The 18,125-nt window shown below is 40.1% G+C and overlaps 1 protein-coding gene across 3 annotated transcripts in view; it reads left to right on the top strand.

Moving 5' to 3' along the window:
- The first annotated feature begins 452 nt into the window (after positions 1-452).
- The window catches only part of STARD13 (StAR related lipid transfer domain containing 13), a 537,950-nt gene continuing 520,277 nt past the window's right edge, over positions 453-18,125 (top strand). For all 3 annotated transcript variants that reach the window (XM_053214230.1, XM_053214222.1, XM_053214218.1), the window contains exon 1: positions 453-649. The gene's annotated coding sequence lies outside the window, so the exon portion shown is untranslated. The remainder of the gene's footprint in view (positions 650-18,125) is intronic.

Raw genomic sequence — 18,125 nt, 5'->3', positions numbered from 1 at the left:
TTGGGCTTGGTGGGGCCTGGTTAGCACACATTATTGTACACTCATAATTGTGAACTTCCTTCCAATAAAACATCCTGGCAGTTCTTGCAGACTAGACACTTTTCTAAGAAGTGAGATGGAGTTTTAACTGTAGAGCCCTTCTTCACACCAGCCAGGAGCATAGCAGAATTCCAAGAGACAAGCTTTTCCTCTTATCTCTGTGTATTGGTGGGTTGTTACAAGTCTTACTTGCTCCCTAGGAAGCTAACAGAAAAAATAATTCTCTATATTTTTAATGAATGGGAGGCCCATCCCAACAAAAGCATGAAAACTACAGATTGGCTAGAGCCCCCCTCCCCTTTTTGAATAACTCTTTCCTTCCCCCAAGACTTAACCAGGACCTCACAATGAAGTGCTTTGTGAGCCTCATGCCAAGGTTGATTTGGCACCTCCATCACAAAGAGCATGGGCAGACTGTGACAGGCTTTCAGGGAAGCCACTTCCCACATGTGCTCCTCTGGTTTCCTCATTGGTGTTCGGGAAGAGGAGGTCGGTTCCTCCCAGTGAGCTGGGTGCTATGACACATTAGACTTTTACGCGAGAAAATAAATCCTGCACATTTGATGTACTGCTTTAGACTTAAAGACCTCTTGGGACCTGAAATTGTAAGGTAAGCAGCGCTCTGCCACAATTCTTGAACTTTGAAACCGTGAATGTAATTTGAGGACGTTCCTTGAAACTCTTTGTTGTTTAATGTGAAACTTTAACATGCCGCCTTTCCTGCTGCCTTTTAGAATAACAGCTCACTGTCAAACATGCACACACAGCTCTGGTTTAAAAAGACCAAAAGAAAAAAAAAAGCCACTGCTTAAAAAAGAAAAATGCTTCCATAATGAAATAGTCACATAGACTTGCTGTGCTTTTCCACTTGTATGGAAGTGCCCAAGATGGGCTGAGTTTTTTCTGTCTGTTCTCAGAGTAATCAGTGTCCTTTAATACGGGATCAAATTATCTTTGCCACTTGAAAATGGGTGTGTGTAAACAGGATTAATTCCATAGAGGAAAGAAGCTCAGCAGAATTGAAACCAAATGTCAGTCCAGGTCTGTGGGTCTTTACCCCAAGGGTCGCTTGGTGCTTGCTAAGGCCTGGGAGGGGATTGATTGGAGAAACCTGCTGCCAAATTCTGTTGGCACTGCTCTGCACAAGCTGGAAGATCTGCTGGGGTCAGGTGCTGCTGGAGCAGACCCGTTCCTTGTGATTGTGGCAAGTTACCGTGGGAAGCTGGAAGTTATTACAAGGCAGACTAAGAGCCCGTGGTTTGTCAGACATAAAATGATGTAGAACAAGTTCAACAATATACAAGGCAGTTATGTGTCTCATGTTAACGGCGTCATCCAGTCTTTTTTGTAGAAATTTACAGGAGCTTTTAATGTTTTTGTTCAAGTTTAACAAGACTCCAAGGGTGAAATACTCATGCTTTTAGCTATGTAAATAATCTGTTTCTAAGAGGGCATCACTGTAGAATATTTCTCTGTTGTAGGGAAAAGTGTTGTTAATCTTTCTGTGCTCTGGAGAGCATAAAGGAGAAGACCTACACTCTATTCACGCAGTTTCTTTTCTCTTAAATCTTTGCCCAGATGTTTCTCCCACTCTCCTACTTTACCTTTGTCTCTTCCCTGGGGAATGTTACTGTGGGCACCTCAAACTTCCCCTGAGACCCCAAGCCCCTTTCTGTGCCCTTCTCGCCAACAGCACCAATATGCATCCACACAAAGTATCCAGGTTCTTGCTTATCATTGTCTTTCTCACTCTGAATAGTGGTTCGCATCGATCTATCAGCCCCCAGTGCACAGTCCTGTGATACAGGTTCCCTCCAGTTTATAAGCTGCGAAGGTGAGGCCCAGGGGGGCTAGGGCACCCCAGCTAAAGTCCAAAGGAACAGCAGTGGTAGGGCCTGGCTTAGACGCCATCTCCCCTTCTCCAGCCTTTCGCCCTTCCAGGACTAAGTGTCCTCACCTGGCTCCAGGTATTTCCATGAACCTACCCTTTGAACCACGTTATTGATTAGCTGCACTCTGTTTAGGCAAGGTCCTCATTGACTCTAAGGATCAGAATGGCGAAGCTACCTTTGGTCTGGAGGGAAGGAAATTTACCCACCAGGAGTTCAGTAGAGAATGTGGGGGGTCTCTGGAAACAAGCGGCTATCTGAAGATTTTTCTCTTCCTCTTGCTGCTGTTTCTTGCTAGTCTCGGCACACATTTTTAAAAGAGCTCAAGCAAAAAGGTGAAGATTCCTAAGGAAATGAGGCTGGGGTTGTTTACTTTGGGCAGCCAGGACACCCAGGATGCTAGTCTCAGAAGGATAAACAGTGGCTTGGATTAGCATTCCAATGTGCCATTGCCTTGCAGAAAGAGTTATTTTTAACTTGACAACATTTCTACACATATGCAATCTAAATACCCTGTACGTGAGAATAAATATTTAGGCAGTGTGTTAGCTTCATTAACCAGACACTACATCAGAGCCATTCTTGGTAATTCCTTGTCTCATTCTAATAAAATTAAAAGACAAAAAAAAGGTTGGGGAGAAAAAAAGGGCAGAAACAAAGGTGAACTATATTGCCTAGGTCAGTTCAGGAAAAATTACCTAATCAGGGACCAGAAAAGCTTTTTTCAAGATTTCTCTATTTCTTTGATCAAAGATGACACCTCTCCGCTGAGAGGTTCACTCAGGTTGTTCTGTTTTTCATCTTTGACAGACCTGGGTCTTTTCCTCAGAGTTGTGCTCAGACTCTGATAGGAATATTTGGAGGGCAGTTGCCAAAAGGTAGACAGAGACACTGGAATTATAAACGCTCAAGTAATTATTCTCTGTCATTCTAACAACCAAACCCTGATGGAATCACCACCATTCTAGAACTCATATTTAAACAGTGTCTCATTTGTCTCTAGATAGAGCTAATAGTTTCCTTTATTTTTGTTATTCTTACTTTTCATCGTTTATCGAATGAATGAAAACCTGAAGGAATAGGAAATTACTATGATTTCACATCCTATTTAAAGTACATTCCTTCAATCATTCAAGTTTTCAGATTACACAGGCAAGCAAATATTTGTGAACAAACACTGAGAGATGCGATTATTTTATTTTTTAAGTTTGTTTATTTATTTATTTATTTATTTATTTATTTATTTATTTAGAGACAGAGACAGAGCAAGCGCAGGCACTGGAGGGCAGAGAGAAAGGGAAAGAGAGAGCATCCTAAGCAGGCTCCTCACTGTCAGCGTGGAGCTCAATGTGGGGCTCAAATGCACAAACTGTGAGATCATGACCTGAGTGAAACCAAGAGTCAGATGCTTAACTGACTGAGTCATCCAGGTGCCCCGATTATTGTATTTTGAACAAACCCTAGGAAGGTGAGGACAACTTAAAGTTAATCCTGACCAGATCCTTTTACAAAGAAGATGGAAAATAATTTAAATATTTTGTCATATCTAATATGGTATATTACTTAAAATCATAAAGTGCAACCTATCACCTATTTGCCTGAAGGCAGCACTTAGAAGGCTCAAGAAGACTTGGCTGGCAACTCACAGGAGCTTGTGGTGACTCCTCTACACCTTCCTTCTCAGACAGCCATAAATATAGACCAAGAGCAGGGCCAAGCAGCAATTACTGCCCCTGGAACCACACTGATTTTTAAAATAACAGTGATAACAGTAAGGTGGGTCAAGGGAAAATAGCAGGGGAAAACTATGGGGTGGGAGAATATTAAAGGTATGTCATATTCTTGAATTCATTCTGTAGAGACACTACAGGGTGGAGAAATTGAGCAATTTCCTTGAGAACAGTGTAAAATACTTGGAATGGAGTGCTCAGACAGCTGAGTTTATCAGCATTTATTTTCAAGTAGGGGGTTATCCCCCATTGGTGTCTTCAGACAGTTTCAAAAGGAACTTACACATAGTGCTAAATTTTTTCAAACTGGCTAGATTCTAAAATGGATTGTTAAAGGAATGGTTTATAGAGTGTCCAAGGAGATGCCAGTGGATCCCTAGGATCCAGCATAGATTCACTTAAAAGGAAATCATGGGGATAGTCACATTTATTTTCTCTAATATATTACTAGCCTGGTAGATGGTAGTATGTTTTTAGCCAAAAGTAATTTGGTCAAAAGCAAATTGGTCAACACAATACATTAGTTAAAAATGAATCTTGGGGCGCCTGGGTGGCTCAGTCGGTTAAGCGGCCGACTTCGGCTCAGGTCATGATCTCGCGGTCCGTGAGTTCGAGCCCCGTGTCGGGCTCTGTGCTGACAGCTCAGAGCCTGGAGCCTGTTTCGGATTCTTTGTCTCCCTCTCTCTGACCCTCCCCCGTTCATGCTTTGTCTCTCTGTATCTCAAAAATAAATAAAACATTAAAAAAAAATTAAAAAAAATGAATCTTTTCCACGGGCACCTGGGTGGCTCAGTCAATTGAGCATCTGACTCTTGATTTGGGTTCAGGTCATGAACTCAGGGTTCGTGGGTTCGAGCCTCCTGTTGGGCTCTGTGCTGGCAGTGCACAGCCTACTTGGGATTCTGTCCCTCTCTTTCTCTGCCCCTCCCTCACTCACTCGCACGCTTTCTCTCTCAAAAACAAGTAAACTTAAAAACAATGAATATCTTCCATCATTATATGTTCAGGTATGAGTGATAAAACATGGGACAGCTTTTAACACTATAAGTATCTTCAAACACTATGTTAGTTTCCAGAGTTCATCTTCAAACAATTGCTCTGTTTATACTGCAAAGTTTGAACAATTAAGGAATTGCTTAGGGAACAAGAATCCAAAAAAGCAGCTACATACTTGAAACTAATGGAGTGATTGAACAATTGACTACAATTATGATTTATGTATTATTTTAGACTTTTTAAGAAACACATGCTTATTATGGAAAATTATAAATACAAACCAAAACAAATCTTTAAAGATAATCCCACTCAAGAGTGCCAACCATGATTGAACATTAGTGTATGATATCCTTATATGCATTTCCTATGAGTACATATTATATTTTACCTACCATATGGTATCTGGAACCTAGCATATTTTTTTAAAAAACAATACATCAGTTGTTGGACATTTGCTTTCTTCTAATTAACTGCTGTACAGTTATATTATTTCAGTTAGTCTGCATTATAAGCAATGTTTGAATGTTCAAGCCAGCTTGAACAACTGGCTAGAGATGGATTAGTAATTTTAAAAATCAAACTATTGAGAAAAAACAGAATATTGACAAATATATATAAGGTACAAAATGGGTCATAGCTCTATCAAGTAACACACAAAAATTATCAACTTTGAAAACACTGATTGGCATTATTCTTCGTATCCAGATCGCTGTTTTGACAAAATCGTCTTCTTGACCAAATTGCTTTTAGTCAAATTGCTTTTAGCCAAATTAAATCTGGCCAAATTAGTGGGAAACAAGAGTGCAAGGAAATGCAACAGACAAAATGTTCATGAACTTCAGTGGGTCATTGTGTAATTTCTTCATGATATAATTGGAGATAAGATTAAGAAATACGAGCTGAGCTAATGCAATTAAGCAGATTAATAACTGGTTGAATGAACATACTTAGAGGGAGCTTCTTAGCAACCAGGGGTTGGGGGTGGGCAGTCTGGTGGCTTATAAAAAACTCTGTTCATGGTCCTATTCTAGTAAGTATTTTTGTCAGTGTCTTGGATAGATGTATATTATACAGATTTCTGGATATAAAGCCAAGAAGCATTACTATAGTGCTTACTTCAGCAGCACACATACAAAAATAATTAGTTCATTAGTCTGTTGACATTATCAAAATCCAAGCAGATCTGATCTGAATCTACCTAGACTATGTAACAGTGGTAAATATAAGATTATTTACTTTGACTTGTAAGTATAAATGCACAAGTACTCGTTGGAAGAACTTGCACTTGTGAAATAAGACTTTAGGACTTTGGTTGATGGTAAATTCCATATGGTGTAGGCAAAGAAGGTGATGTGTTTTTTGGTGACATTATTAGAAGCGTAGGGGAAGAGTACAAATGGAATATGCTATATGCCAAGCCCTGTGCTAGTTCCAGTACAAGCGTCTCATCCTAGTCCCACCCCCAGTGTGACTTCCGTTGCTTCGGAGTATACATGTCATCCCTGAATTACCCTCAGACCCTGCATTCCAAATGATGGGCTAATCCAGTTGATGACCTCAAGATTTTCCACTCCAAAAGATCTATTTATTTCATTGTTACTTAGGTATTTGTGAATTGGAGAGGAGGGTAGTACTTAGCCTAGCAGGGCAGGAGAGATCTTGAGTCTCTATAAGATTAAGAGTGATGATTAGATTTTGAAACAAATTGTGGTTGGACAGTTAGGGCCCTGGAGGGACAGAGTCATAAAAGAAAATATTCTTCATATCATGACAGTTAATGAGCATTAAGTTTCTTGATGGAGTGAGACAAGCTTTGGAAGTCTAGAAGGACCGTGTGAGTTCCAGTGGATGATGTGTAACACACCAGCTAAGCGCATACATGAGAAGCTTGACAAAGCAGGAGCACACTCTGAAATGATTTAAAGACTCAGGAGAAAATGGAAATCATCCATGAGCTGGCCTCTTCTGCCTGTCCCGCTGCTAGTACTATGTTTATCTACTTGGTAGAGTTTCTGCATTCCTTTTGATTTGTTTCTACAAGAGTTGCTTTCCAGCATCTGTGCTATTTTTCACCCATCTACATCTGCTGATTATTGGCTTGAGGCTGTCTTTAGTTCTGGTCTGCAAGTGATTCTCAGCAGGCTGTGATTTCCATTGCTCTTAATCCAGTATCACTGGGAAAGAAGGCAATACCTAGTGTGGTTTCGAGCCCAGGCTCAGGTTTAGACCCAGACCCTGCCACTTGCCAGCTTTGGGGAATGCCCTTAAAGTTTCTCAGTCTGTTTCCTCATGGGTAAAAATAAAATCATAATAGTATTGACAAGTTAGGGTTGTCAAGAGAATTAAATAAACTTGTGCGTGGTAAGCCACTTAGCATAGTTAAGGGAACATTCAATTCAATTTTAAACTGCTATTGTTGCTGCTTTTAATTATTCTTTACACCAGCCTTGTGTACCCTCTGAGGATGACCAAGTACTGTAAAGTAGCACAGCGGCCTGTGGGTCTAGAAGTAATTTCAAGGACTAGCCAGCTATCACTGTAGTAAAAGGTAGGACCCAGGCAACGTCAGCAAAATAAGGTATTCAGAAGGAAGATGAAGGACTAGTGGTAAGCATACCTTCCACTTACCTCATCACTCACAGTCCCAGGAAATATTCTTTTCAGTCTCTGTCTGGAACCTGCCACCATGAGCATAGAACAAACCTCCCCCATTTAAGAAAAGCCAATCCTATTTGTGGGAGGTTCTACTACTAATGCTTTACAACGGAAATTTTTTTCTGAAATATTAAGAGAATAATATACTAAGCTCCCATCATGTCTTGCAATCCAACTTGAACAATTATCAACCCATAGCCAATCTTGTTTGATCTATATGTTCCCGTAATTTTTGTGATGTGAATCCAAAACATCATCATTTCATCTATGCATTCAGTTTATGCTCTAATAAAAGACCCAGGACTTGGTTTTAGCACTCTACTTTTTTTCCCCTCAGATGCCATTTTTGATGGATATTTGAAACAAGTCCAAAGGGTTTTCATGCAATAATTATTCAGCATCCATTAAAAAGAATAATTTTGTAATGGGTTATATGAAACTCCCCCCCCCTTTTTTTTTTACTAATGAAGAATTATCAAGCTCTTTTCATGTTTTTGCATCTCTGAAATCGGGATGAAATTTACAGTTGATGGCAAGTGATCATTTAATTGAGTATTATTTTTCTTTCTTCACACAAAATCTAATGGTCTATCTCAGAGAATCATGTCTTAGAAATGAAGAAATGCAATGGTTGGGAAGATAAAAGGCCACACACACATACCCCTAAAACTACATGCTTAACTGCCTATTTAAACACTTTCCTATACATGTCTATCTAAACAAGAGAATGAAAACAAATTTAAGTTGATTCCCTAAGTTCTAAGAGAGTAAAGTAGGTATTTCTGAACAGGTTAGGGTACAACTTGGGAAGTCTGGAAAAGAGACGCAAAGCACATAAGCATTTTATCCCAACAGGTACAGAAGCATTCCTAATATGCAGTATGAAGCTTGAAATTCTCAAGATGAAGTTGTCTCTTCTTCTATAACATTTCCATACTGAAAATCTTTATTGCTTTATTGTCACTATTGTCCTCACTCATCACTTCAGCTTTCAGATGTTTTTTAAATGGAAGTATCAGAAAGGTCTTAGTGTGGTGAACGTGACAAGAGAGGCAAAGGGGGACATGTGGTAGCCCCAAGGAGATGGGAAAGCACACAACTGAGTCACATGTGGAACAGCCAGTGCATTTATGTGACCACACTTTTTCTGTATTAGCTAGCTTGACAGGCAAATGCCTCTTCCAGACATTTTTAAAGTTGCATGGTAAACAAGGTTTTTTAAAAGTCTGATGTGATAAGGGATCACAAGATCTAGGACTAGCTGTGTGATTTTGGGCAGTCAGCTGAGGATTCTCTGAACCTCAGATTAAAAAAAAATGGACTTGGGTGCCTGGGTGGCTCAGTCGGTTGAGCGTCTGACTTCAGCTCAGGTCATGATCTCACAGTTTGTGAGTTCGAGCCCTGCATCGGGCTCTGTGCTGACAGCTCAGAGCCTGAAGCCTGCTTCAGATTCTTGTCTCCCTCTCTCTCTGCCCCTCCGCTACTCATACTCTGTCTCTCTCTGTCTCTCAAAAATAGGTAAATGTTAAAAAAAATGGACTAAAGGATTTACTCATTACATTAGACTATAACCATCATGAGAGCAGGGACTTTGACTCTGTTCAGTGCTGTATTTCCGGTACCTAGAGCAGTATCTGGCACATAGTAGGTGCTCAATAGATGTTGAATGGATAGATGAATTTTAGTTCCCAAATTCTGGGACAAAGGCTGTGGGGACAGAATTTATTTCTAGTAACTGCAACTGGTCCAAGAATGTTCACTGAACACTGTGTAAACTGAATAGATCATCTTTCCCATATATATGATTTACCATTTTTCAAACATACAAATGTTCTTTTGTGGTTAATACAAATTTTAAACCATATAATTAATATTATGCAAAATTATTCAATAATATGAGCAAACATTACATAGCACTTAATTTGGCCGATACTCTAGGCATTTTACTCTTCACAACACTCTGTGAATCTCATACTTTAATTAACCCTATTTTGCATATGAGGTCACCGAGGTAGAAAGGTGAAGTGACAGAACCAGCATTGAAATCCAAGCAACCTAGATACAGACTCCCTGCGCTTAACCACAGTGCTCTATTAAGATTGCCCAGGAATCTTCTTTCTAGCTCACTATAGTAACTCCTACACTAACATGTTGTCTGAGATCATGTCCAGCCCATAAATGGTGTGATTCTATGTGGTAAGTCCTCATTCACATATTAGTAACATTAAAACAGCAGCACGGGGTGCCTGGGTGGCTCAGTCGGTTAAGCATCCGACTTCGACCCAGGTCATAATCTCACGGTTCTTGAGTTTGAGCCCTGCGTCAGGCTCTGTGCTGACAGCTGGGAGCCTGGAGCCTGCTTTGGATTCTGTATCTCCCTCTCTCTCTGCCCCTCCCCCACTCATGCTTACACTCTATCTCTGTCAAAAATAAACTTAAAAAAAACCAGCAGCACAAAGTGTATTCACAGAAGCAATGGCCATTTCTCCTGAGATCCATGGAGATGTATAAATTCTCCTCCATTTAGAGATTAGGAAGGATTTCCTCCATTTAGAAATCATGAAAATGTGTCATGCCATTCCGAGAAATTCTGCCCCAAATCCTGAGGTCAAAGGAATGTTTTGACCTTACCACATGGCTTAGTCTCATTTTAGCAGCAGGGTCTCTTCGTTCAGGGGCAAGTCAGGTTATTTTATGCCTTGGTTTATTCCAGATCCCTGTGGTCAAGGGCAAAATATACTGACACATTTAGCTCTATGGCTTGCACTGATCCGGCAGAGTGACATTGACTTATGACCTTCCCCCTTGGGGCCCTCATTAACCATAAGTTATGACACTCTAGAGAACCCTGGAGAAAGTAAAAGCTTGGAATTCATTTTATTTTTAGTCTAATGGCTCCCTCTTCTCTCATTTCAGATCAGTCCTTTCTCAATGGCTGCCTCTGAATGCCAGCAAGCTTCTAGCTGGCTAAACGTTACTTAGCCTCATTATTAGAAGAAAAATAGGAAAGCCAAAATAAAGAAGCACTTTCTTCTGTAAGATAAAAAATATTCAAGGTAGTAATTACTCCATTGTCTGAAATGATTCTGTTAGGCATTGTCTTTCCATCAAATTTAACCAGTACAAAGAAACTGGCAAGAGGAGGGAGCTGGTAGAAAAAAATAGTGTTTTCATTTAGCAGCTGGTTAAAAGATCATTTGAATGTGCCTATTACTTACTTAGAGGTACATAAGTAACCATTAATTCTTGACCATAAGTCAAGATTAAGTATCTATAAGATTTAGTATCTATATATTGTTTTCCTTCTTTTTGTCCTTTATTTGATAGCCAAATGAATGCTTTGTAGGAATACATCAGGAGTCCTCAACTTTTTTTTTTTGATCATATACTCCTTGAAAAATGCCACAGCATTGCTCCTTTGAAGATTTTTCATAAATTTCATAAAATGTCCAGGAGTCAGGTATTGTCTTGCTCCAAACCCCACCCAATGAGGAGTAATAGGTAAAACACAATCAAGAACTTACTTAAACAAGAAACAGGAACTTGCCTTTGAGGAGCCTGGGCTGTGTTGTTGGATGATTCACTGACTGGTGCTTGACCCAGTAAGGAGACCCCCCTCTGTCTCTCCTTTATTCTAATCATTCTGACATTCATTACACAGTTTATAAATAGTCTTTTGGGGGCTCCTGGGTGGCTCAGTCAGTTAAGCGTCTGACTTCAGCTCAGGTCATGATCTCATGGTTAGTGAGTTTGAGCCCCGTGTCCGGCTCTGTGCTGACAGCTCGGAGCCTGGAGCCTGCTTTGGGTTCTGTCTGTCTCTCTCTCTCTCTCTCTCTCTCTCTGCTCCTCCCTTGCTCATGCTCTCTCTCTCTCTCTCTCTCTCTCAAAAATAAATAACCATTAAAAAAATTATAAACAGTGTTTCACACAGTCTCATTTTATTGTTTTGGCCAAGAGGAGTAACGTGAGTTTAAGTTTGGTAACTGAGGTTCAAAGTGGGCAACAGACTTGCTCCAAACGGCAGCAAGAACAAGAGATAATGCCAGCACTGAAATCAGGTCTGTCAGATTTCTTTGAGGTGAGAGACAGCATTGTTAAGTCCATCATATGCAGCAAGCTGTGAATACCTTAAAGGGAATTTTCACCCAATGCAAAATCACCAGTTCCATAATTTTCAGAAGGAAAACCTCAAATGAACTGTGCCATTTATATGGAAACCTTGGTCTTTTGTTCTTTCTCACCATGACCCCCAAAACTCAACACTTGTAAAAACTCACTGCATGTGCCTGCTACTAAATCCTTACTTAGTGTAGTGTTACATGCGACAGTGGGCCACAAAGAGGAAATAGGTAGAATGCACAAAGCCTCCATGGGTAGTTTCACTTGGTGGAAAGGCAGTGAAATGAAGGTATGGTGTTGAAAAATTAGTGCCTTCTCAGCACTTTTCCTCTCAGGTCCTGTGTGTTGGCTGGAAAGGACTTGTGATTTCTTGGGCCATAGAAACTTCTATATTTTATCTCTGAAGCGACTGGAACAGAAGAGAAACCAGTAGCCACTGCTGTTTGTCCAGCCCAGCTCCCCTTTCTCCTATAGAGGCAGCATTAGTGTTCCCTTCCTGTTATAAGCTGTCCAGCTCCCATCAGAGTGGTGAGATCAGAGCTGATCTCCTCCTTCAACGGAGTTTGGAATCATGGGCCTCTCATTTTCCTTATGGTGAAGCTATATACTAGATCCTATCTGAGACAGCCAATCTGCCTTCCTCTTTCCTGTTCTCCTTCCTCCCTCTTCCATTCCCACTTCCCTCTCTCTCTATCTCTCTTTTTCTCCTTGTTTGGAAATTATGGGCAGGAAAGTGTGTTTGTAGACAGGTAAGAGTCTGTTGGACTTCCTCTCTGTACATTGACAAGCTATATCTTCTTGAAGACCAGAATCTTACCACCTTGTAATATACAAGTTTCATTTTACAGATTCAGGAGATGGATGTTCAAAAGGTTAAGAGATGGTCCAAGGACAGAGGCAGCTTGGGGGCTCGAAGTGATTCCTAGTGATGCCTTCTCTCGATTACACCAAATTGCCTCCCTAGGTATTACTAGTAGGAAGAATGGCTGAGCTGAAGGCTGATATGTGAGTATGGAAATAAATGAGGACCACCCAAGTGAGAACAAATGGAGGTAATTTATTCAACGTTTACTATAGCAGGAGAGTCAGCCACCATCACATGCATTTGGCAGAGATTCAAAGGCAGGCAGAAGAGTAGAAAAGCTTTACAGTGGAAAAAAGAGAAGGCTCGGGGTGTGACCCAGTTGGAGGTTGTCGGTGTGCAGAGGCTGGAGGAGGGCTAGCTAGAAGTGGGGCTTCCTATATGATTGCTTAGAGAAGCATTTTTGGCTGAGAAGTCCTGAGCTGGAAGCAGGGATTAAAATTCGGGCAGCTGACAGTCACTGGCTAAGTCCCAACTACTCTGGGCTCTTGCTGTGGTTGGCTTCCTGGGCTGGTTGCTGCAGAGGTGGTGCGTCAGACCTCTGTTGTCACACATGGCCTGGCCATTGTCAGCTTGTAATACATCATGTCCTCTCTCAGGAACTGCCAAATTCTGACCCAGCTAGACTCCTACCTCCACTCACCTGACCCTTCAGTTCAGCCAGCAAACTGGCCACTCAGGCTCATGTCCCCAAACTGGCTGCCTTTTGTGACACTGAGGCCCAAAACAAATGAAACAACACTTAACATATCTCTATCCTAATCAGTCCAGGTCAAATTGGTAAAACCTTCTGCCTGACTTTCGAAGTCCCTTCATGGTCTTGCCCACATTGCCAACCCCTCTTTATTTCCCCTATCCTGTAAGACTACTGCCTCCCTACCTCTCCAGCACTGTGGGCAGGAACTGATGCAAAGAAAGGCCCTGGAGTAGGCTCCTAGTGAATTCTGAGTTTGATCCTCAGTTAAGCCATGTGGTTTGTTTATGTTGCATGGTCACAAATTGTCCCCTCACACCCAGTAGTCGCCACATAGAAATATGTCAGAAGACCAACTCCAACATATCTTTTAAATTTTTAAGGTATTTTGTGACTTAGAAAAGCATCGTTAATGCTCAGCCTCTCAAGTAATTATCGTAACAAACCTGGGGGAAAGTTTAGTGCAATATTGCCCCCATTTTAGAGGTGAGAAAATCCAGGCATTCATAAATTAAGTGATTTACCCCAACATTACACTGATAGTAGATGTCAAGAATAAATGAGTACAGAATATTTTCATGGTTTCCATTCTTAGAACCATGCTCTGAGTATCCGTCTGACCACTTGTATACATATTTTATCTGACAGCTGTTGAACATTTGGACAATATAGAAAATGGTAAAAATTAAAGAAAAAAAATCACCTACACTCATACTCCCCTCAGGATAACCACTGTTAACATTTTGTATATTTCTTTGCAATTCTTTTTTTTTTTACTAGTTTGAAATAATTGATCCCAAAGCCTATATAATTTGCACTACTCTTTGTTTTATTTTATTTTTTTAATGTTTATTTATCTTTGAGAGAAAGACAGAGTGAGAGTGGGGGAGGGGCAGAGACACAGAATCCAGAGCAGGCTCCAGGCTCTGAGCTGTCAGCACAGAGCCCAGAGTGGGGCTTGAACCCACAAACTGCAAGATCATGACCTGAGCTGAAGTCAGATGCTTAACTGACTGAGCCACCCAGGCGCCCCATGCATTACTCCTTGTTAATTAAATATATGACAGAAGCATTTCCCCATGTTTTTAAAATTCATGATAAATAAATTCATAACAAACAGTTGATGCATAATATTTCCTCTTTTGCACATACAAGATGTAATAAACTATCTCCAGCAACTAAACATTTACTTTGCTTACACTATTTCTGTTTTTTAAAATGCTGCTTCAATTTTTTGTTCATATAGTATCCTGGATCTTTTACTAAGAATAGTGTCTAAGATTTCTATCATTGAAAGCAATATTGTTGGATATTAGAAAGTTATTTTCTAGAAAAAGTGCTTTAATTCAAGCTACTCTTGGCAGGGGAAGGTAATAAACACCTCATCTTGCTCTCACGAACCCTGAATTCAATGTGTTCTCAAAACCTTGCTAAGTTTATGGAGAAAACAATATCTCATTTCAGTATTGTTTACTGCTATTGAGACCAATTTTTTTTCATACATTCATTAGCTTTTTATATTTCCTTTTTGGGAAAACTTTATGTCTCCTTGCCTGCTTGGGTGATGGGGTTGTGGCAGTTTTCAAATTAATGGGCATGAGCTTTAGAACTTATTTTTAGCCCTTTGTGATTTCTTCTGAGGCAACTTTGGAGGAAGGATAGAGCATGGCATACCCTTACTTCCACAGATACCAATTTGTTGTTTCCTTAAAAAGCAGCTATAAGCATAGGAGCTACATCTGGTACAGAGGGTGAAGGTTTTCTCAATAAAACTGGATTGAAAGGTCTTCAAGAACAGGTGTTCTATCCTCTTTTTTTATTTCCTCAATCCTGGGCCACACTAATGTACTGTACTTCAGTACATCAACAAACACTTGGTTTATCAGCTTAGGAAAATGTGGAGAAATGTAAAAGTCAAGCAAAGGTCCTTGATTTGCCACAGGGCAAATCAGGGGTAACCTATACCCTTGACCAGCCACATACTAATTGGACTTCCAAACCCTCTGGTCAAGTCTGTTTAGGAAGAGAGTATTAATGCTTTCTAACAGTATTTTGCCAACACCTCTGGTAGTCTTTCAATTACAAAATGTTCAAAACAAAACAAAATTTTACTTCATTTCATACATGCAATAGAGTATCTACATATAATCAAGTTAACAAGTGTGATAGGTTTACATTGATTGGGGATCTCTGGTAAATGGCTTTGAGGGCTGAGCAAGAAATAAATCACTTTAATTATGATATATTTGTGAGCCTATATGTATATTAGAACATAATCAGATTTGCTTTTCTTTGTGGGAAGTCATATTGCTATTCTCTTTTCCTCTCCTCCTCCCTCGCCCTTTCCTACACACATACATGTACTCCCTAGTACAGTCTCTATCTACCCCAAAGTTTTCAGAACTAACAAAATTCTGTATGTGTCAGAGCCTGACTTACCCTCTTCATTCCTCTTCCCTTGACTAACTTTACAAACCTTGCTTTTCAGATTGGTCACTTGGGAAGGTAAACTTTATCAGTATCCATTTCCAAAAGAGAACCAGCAGTTAAGAGGCAAATCCTCCTTATCTCTTTTTCTTGTAACTCCAGCATTGTGGTTTGGTATCATATTTAGGTGACCAAATTACTAGGCTCAGTCTGCATTACATTTACTGGCGTTTGAATTCGCTTTCTGGATTCAAGAGAAATTGATTCTGTTTTTATTAGTTAGTGACGCTACAAGCTCCAGCTCGTTGAGTAGTCTTCCTTGCAGAAATCTAAGGAATAGGGTTGTCAGATAAAATATAAGGCACCCCGTTAAATTTTAATTGCAGGTAAACATCAAATAAATTTTAGTATAAGTATGTCCCAAATATGGCATGGAACATACTTATAATAAGTTATTTGTTTTTTATCTGGAATTCAGCTTTAATCAGGTATGTTTATTTGCTAAATTTTGCAACCCTACCAAGGAAGCAACACCATCGAGGAACTAAAAGTACCAATCAAATACTTACATTGTGTCCTGCCTCCCTGACAGACCAACCAATCCCCAAGTGTTACCATAATGAAAGCAACTGCACATCGCAAGGGTCTAGGACTAGTCAGGACCAGCAATTGAAGGAAAGAGCAGACATCCAGGCAAACCATGGGACTCAGGATCGTTCCCACTGATATGAAATTATTCTAATTGGAGAGATTTTAACAGTGGAGAATTTTCACAATGAGAAGTTTTAACTGTCAGAAGTATCTTTAAATTTTTAAAATTTATTTATTTTGAGAGAGACAGAGAGACAGAGAGAGAGAGAGAGAGAGCAATCTGGGGAGGGGCAGAGATAGAGGGAGAGAGAGAATCCCAAGCAGGCACAGAGCCTAACGTGGGCTCGAACTCACAAACCATGAGATCATGACCTGAGCTGAAACCAAGAGTCAGACGCTTAACCAACTAAGCCACCCAGGCTCTCCAGAAATATCATTCTAAGCAGTGGGAAACTATGCTAGTACCACAGCTGGTAGTGCTATTTCAAAAATCAAAATCTTGTTTAATGTTATTGATGTAAAGAAACATGTGAATTTAGTGAAGAAAAAAACTGTACAAGTATAAATCAGCTACAGGAAAAATCCGGGTTCTACTTGGGCCAGAGCCTCCTCGGGAAGAGCTTCGTTGGGCACATACCATCGCTGACCCTGCTCCGCCTATGTACCTGGCCTCTACTCCCCTCTCTCAAAGGTCCTCAAAGGACCTCTCAACTTTTCAAAGGCTCTGTTCAAACAGAGCATTGGCATCTCTGGAATGTAATGAAGATTGTTATCCAAGAACAGAATGTGAAATCATATCAGGTATGATTTAAGCCTGTGAGTAATCAAGATTTAAATATTTTGTTTGGGCCACAGACATAGTTTCCCAGCTTATAGGATGTGCAGTTTGAATTTTATCAGCAATGGTGTAGTCGGAGTGGGGGCAGAGGGTAAGGGAGACACTAAGTCTGGATTAGTTAACCCAGAATGTTATTTTGCTAGAGAAGCAACAGCTGCAACTGATGGCTGAAAGATACATTTTAAAAATGGATTTTCCCCCAAATTTGGGGACTACCAATTTCATTTAGCATGCCCAAGTAAAATAAGACTTTTGATCTGTCCTCCAATTGCATCTCAGTGAGGATATTTTTGCCTTTGCTTCTCTGGTGTCTTCAGCTGGTGAAGAATCATTGGCATGAAGAATAAAAACTATGTTGAGAAAAAGATACTTCAGGCTAAGAGGCAGAAACTGTCCCTGAGTTCACAAGTGACTTAAATAATTTGGATTTCATATTTGCCAGAAGGGGAGAATACTATCTACTCTGTTTCCCATAGGGTTTATAAATTACAGACATAAGCATACTTTGCAAAGTTAAAAGCACTACAGAAGCATAATAATTCTGTTTGTACACTTTTGTTCATAGCATCATAACTCACAATCCCAAAAGGGGGAAACAACTCAAATGTCCATCAACTGATGAATGGACACACAAAACATGGTATATGTACAACTGAATATGATGCGGCCTTAAAAAGGAATGAAATCCTGCAATATGCTACAATACAGATGAAACTTGAAGACATTATGCTAAGTAGAATAAGACACTTGACAAAAGGACAAACATTGTGTGATTCTACTTATAGAAGTTACTAGAGTAGTCAAATTCATAGAGACAGCAGAACAGTGGTTGCTGCGGGCTAGGGAGGAGGAAATGGGGAGTTAGTGTTTAGAGGGGACAGAGTTTCAGTTTGGGAAGATGAAAAAGCTCTGTGGATGGATGGTGGTGATGGTCACGCAACAATGTGAACGTATTTAGTGTCACTGAACTATATGCTTAAAAATGGCTAAAATGGTAAATGTTGTGTTTTATATATTTTACCGCATAAAAATATATACTATATATATTTTTTACAGAAAAAATACAGTGATTAGAAACGATAGGGGACTTGCTGACATAAGTAGGTTGGAGAAATCCTTCACATGATATTGGACTTCTCTAGGAGGCTGGCTCAACTATTTACATCAAAATATTATGGAACGTTTGCATATATAAAGTGAGGAGGCAAGGTGACCTTTAGACAGTCACATCTAAAACTTTCAAAGCAAATTAAGGATTCTAAAGGAAGTTTCTATGCCTGTGTTG

The sequence above is a fragment of the Acinonyx jubatus genome, chromosome A1 (assembly GCF_027475565.1).
Source record: "Acinonyx jubatus isolate Ajub_Pintada_27869175 chromosome A1, VMU_Ajub_asm_v1.0, whole genome shotgun sequence".
NCBI classification, from domain to species: Eukaryota; Metazoa; Chordata; class Mammalia; order Carnivora; family Felidae; genus Acinonyx; species Acinonyx jubatus.
Note: the sequence above shows the minus strand (reverse complement) of the source record. Positions and strands in the feature narration are given on the sequence as shown.